This window comes from Zingiber officinale, chromosome 5A, assembly GCF_018446385.1.
Source record: "Zingiber officinale cultivar Zhangliang chromosome 5A, Zo_v1.1, whole genome shotgun sequence".
In the NCBI taxonomy this organism is placed as follows: domain Eukaryota; kingdom Viridiplantae; phylum Streptophyta; class Magnoliopsida; order Zingiberales; family Zingiberaceae; genus Zingiber; species Zingiber officinale.
In genome coordinates, this window is record NC_055994.1 from 75427065 (window position 1) to 75431608 (window position 4544).

General features: G+C 39.2%; 1 pseudogene; it reads left to right on the forward strand.

Moving 5' to 3' along the window:
• Positions 1 to 2822: 2822 nt before the first annotated feature.
• On the forward strand, positions 2823 to 2894 carry LOC121983514 (annotated as a pseudogene).
• The last annotated feature ends 1650 nt before the right edge of the window (positions 2895 to 4544 follow it).

Genomic DNA, 4544 nt, shown 5'->3' on the forward strand with positions numbered 1-4544 from the left:
TGACAGATACACAGTGGTAGGTGTTTTGTCCCAGTCTCAAGCCGTCAATCCATTTTGATCAATATATCTAGTAGAAGTAAGCATGCAGATCGTTGTCTTCGAGGCCGGCTAGCTATTTTGTGCTTTTTTTTTTTGTTTTAAATTTGAATGCCACTAACTACTTTGAAACAGAAATATTTAGTCTTTGTATATAGTTGAATTCTCTTGTAAATACTAATACTTTGTAGTTGAATTCTATTGTTTGGTACGAGTTTGAAATCATTAGCTGAGCTAATTAATGCTATTTTATATGTCAAATTCGAATCTGGATATGGTAAAATAAAATTAATAGTTTTGTAAATATAAAAAATGATTTTGTAAATAATTTTTTTAAATTTTTTTTTTAAAAAAGACAACGCTTTTAAAGCGTTGCACAAGTGTTGTCTTTGCCAAAAACAACAACGCTTTTAAAGCGTTGCAATAATGATGTTTTTTTGCAAAAAATACACAACGCTTTTAAAGCGTTGCAAAAGCGTTGTCTTTGCTACAAACGACAACGCTTTAAAAGCGTTGTCGTTGAGCAGACTTTTAGCAACAGTGCCTTTAACAACACTTTTTTAGGCACAAAGACAACGCTTTAAAAGCGTTGTCTATTAACTTTTTTCTTGTAGTGACGGCCGTGTGGGTTCACACAGCCTATGACCTTTCCTCCTCTGTCAGCTTCACACGGCTGTGTGAAGTCACACGGTCGACTCCCTTACGCACGTAGTGTCTCGCTCTCCTCCTTTTTAACCCCTTCGACACCCCCACGCCTATGAAACGATCACGGCCAGCTCATGGAGGCTAATACACACCCTGAAAACAAAGATCCAAGAATAAAAATACTTGATTGAACTAAACTAGAATGATAGGTGGATAACGAATTGAAACGACACGCTTGGGTTGCCTCTCAAGAAGCACTTGTTTTAGGTCTTTAGCTCAACCCCACATCAGTTAATGTGGACTAAACCCATGGAAGCACGACTCTCCTCCTAGGGTTAATGCTCCAGTTTGCGCCTTCAGTTTCACTCGTGCAGGACAAATATACTTTTTATTGCTTGTTGGGGGCGACCTCTCAAGTTTTGCCAAATCATGCATCATGTCTGGCGGCCTCCCATGGAAACTGCATTCCTCAGCTTTGTATACATTTGACTTGCTGGCATTTTCCTAAAAAGAAGAGATGTAATTAGGAGAATCAGATAAATCAAATTCTAACCTTTCTTTACCGATCTCCAGGGATAGTTTGTGACGTTTCACATCGATGAGGGCTCCAGCGGTGGCAAGGAATGATCTTCCTAGGATGATTGGGATCTTGAGATCCTCCTCCATATCTAAGACAATAAAATCTGCGGGAACGATACATCCACCTATCTCTACTGGCACGTCCTCCACTATACCCATTGGATATCTACATGAATGGTCAGCCAATTGTAGTGCCATAGTAGTAAGTTTGATGTTCTGGAGTCCTAGTTTTTTATATAACGAGCATGGAAGTAGGCTGACACTCACTCCCAAGTCGCAGAAAGCCTTGTCTATGAGCTCAGAGCTGATCTTACATGGTATAGAGAAACTTCCTGGATCCTGGAGCTTCGGGGGAGTGTTTGTCGTGAGAAGAGTGCTGCACTTCTCCGTCAATGCTACAATCTCGAAGTCGCCCTTCTGTCTTTTGTTAGAAAGAATATCTTTTCAAAATTTGGTGAACTTCGGTATTTGGTGTAGTGCGTCTATTAGAGGTACTTCAATGCAGATTTCTTTAATATTCTTTAGGAATTGGTGGAACTCTTCATCTTTTTAGGATGTTATTAGCTTTTGAGGGAAAGGAATCGTCTGACTTTGTGGTGGTGTGGAAGGGTCCCTTCAACCTTCTTCGTAATCTCCTCCCTATCCTTGTTCTAGACTAAAGTAGACATTAGAGGAGATAACTCTTCTTCTGAATCAATTCCTTTCTGAGCACCCATTTGGGGATCTCCCAAAGTCCGTCCGCTCCTCAGCTTAATGCGGTTGCAATGTTCCACCGGGTTTATGTCGGGCTTTCCCAGAAATGCTCCCGGTGCTCTTGAAAAGGACTGGGCTATCTGAGCGATTTGGCTATCTTGCATCTTTTGATGCTTTTCGAAATTCTCCATTCTTTGATTCAATTGCTTGATTTCATTCTTCATCTCTTTTTGCTCCAAGAGAGTTTCTTCAAGCATCTTTTTAATTCTGGACAGTTGTGAAGGTTGTTGTTGTTGATAAGTCTGTGGTCCAAATTGGTGCTTTTGTTGCCCAGGTTGGTAGCTTGGCTTTGCTGGTTTTTGATCTTGATTTCCTTGATAAGAAAAATTTGGGTGGTTCCTTCACCTAGGGTTGTATGTGTTGGAGTAGGGATTGTTTTTCCTTTGGTTATAACCGACTATCGCATCTCATTGTTCAAGTTGATGTATTTGTGCTTGTATTGGCCCGAGGGGGCAAGTATCTTGAGCATGATCCGAACTTCCACAAGTTTCACACACACACACACTATTGCATTGACTATGTTGTTCCCCATGGTCTCAAGCTTCTTGGTCAGAGCATCCAGCCTTGTAGACATGAGCGTGACTGCATCTACGTCAAATTTTCCTGATGCCTTTATTAGATTCCCAGAAAAGGAACCTCTAGATCTTTCGGTTGCCCACTAATGATGGTTCTGGGCCATATTCTCTATTATGTCTTCAGCTTCATCAAGACTCTTGTTCATCAACGCCCCTCCTGCTGCAGAATCGAGGGGCACCTTCGTGTGATAATTGATTCCATTGTAGAATGTGTGTAGCACCAACCACTTCTTGAGGCCATGATGGGGGCACTATCTCAGCATACTCTTGAATCTGTCCCATGCTTCGAATAACAATTCTGAGTCTGCCTGTTTGAAGCTTGTAATTAAATTCCTCATGTGTGCAGCTTTACTTGGCGAGTAAAATTTGTCCAGAAATTTCTGCTCACACTGCTCCCAAGATGTAATGTTGTTTGTTGGTAAAGAATTAAGACACTGCTTGGCTCTGTCTTTTAGGGAAAATCCAAAAAGAAATAATCTTACTGTTTCTGGAGGGACTCCGTTCACTTTCATAGTACTACAAATCTTATAGGAAAGCTCCAAGTGATGATTGGAATCATCGTGCGGTCCTGCTCCAAATTGATTTTGCTGAACCATGTGGATCACTGTAGGCTTGATTTCAAAATTGTTAGCTTCAATTGGTGGTTGGGTGATGCTAGACCGAAGCCCTCGTGCATAAGGTGCTGCGTAGTCCTTTAAAAGCTTGTCAGCCATTTCTGAAGTTTCTTGTTCTGTTTGGAGTTTTTGCAAGTTTCTTCTTCTCAGGAAAGTTCTATCAATTTCTGGATCGAACGACAGAAGTTTTCTTGAAAGATTAGCTTTTCGCATGCAAAAGTATATATAAAAGAATATTGAATAATCCAAGTGCAGAATAAAAGATTAAGAATATTATATATATATATATATATATATATATATATATATATATATATATATATATATATATATATATATATATATATATATATATATATATATATATATATATATTATAAAAATGCAGAAAGTAGAGTGAAATAATAAAAAAAACAAGGTATAGTCTAATCCAATATGATTATCACTAATGTTATAAGCGCAGTCCCCGGCAACGGCGCCTAAAACTTGTTATGCTTCTGCAAGTGCACAAATACGTTATCAATAATAAAAGATTATCAATCCCACAAGGACTGGTTATAAACACTAGTGATTGTTCACGTAGAATTAGCTAAACTACCGATGGTTGTAAATGAACTGTTTCTTGAGAAGAAAAGAACTTGGGAAGTAGATGTGAGAACTAGCAAGAGAAAGAGAGTTTTACTTGGTTTGGGAAGAGCTCTAGGAGTTCCGTTTCATTGTGGTGGTAACTAATGCATCATCTTCTATCATTTTCTCATTGTCAATCAACATGTACTCATCGGAAGTTATAGCTACTACCCTTAAGCACTAAACAGAGATGATCCCTGTGAAATCCTGTTACGGTTAACTCCTATCACTAGGGCGCCTCGGTAGATCACAAGAATGCTAACTTGGTCGGTATCATTAAGGATAGAGATAGGGGTTTGATTTGGTTTCTTACTTTCTTGTGGAGGAATTACCTCTCCTTTCGAGGGAGTATCCTAGATGTCCGTGAACGGGTTACCCCTATCACTAGGGCCCCTCGGGTATACGATCTAAGATCCTCTCTTTACGAAATTAACAATCCCAACATAATCAATTAATATGACATGACAAACAAGTCTCATGCATATCAAATTGAAACAAGACAAGTGAAATCATTCAAAGAGTGAAAGCATAAGCATGGATCTTACATCATAACCTATCCACAACTACTCCCTGATCCTAGAACAAAGAATCTACTCCATAGACGTAGGAGAAAAACCCGAAGATATAGTATAATTAAACATTCAATCCCCAGACAAGAAGAGAGAGGGAATAGAGATGCTTATTCAATGACGTTGAGTGATCTTCGGATCAAATC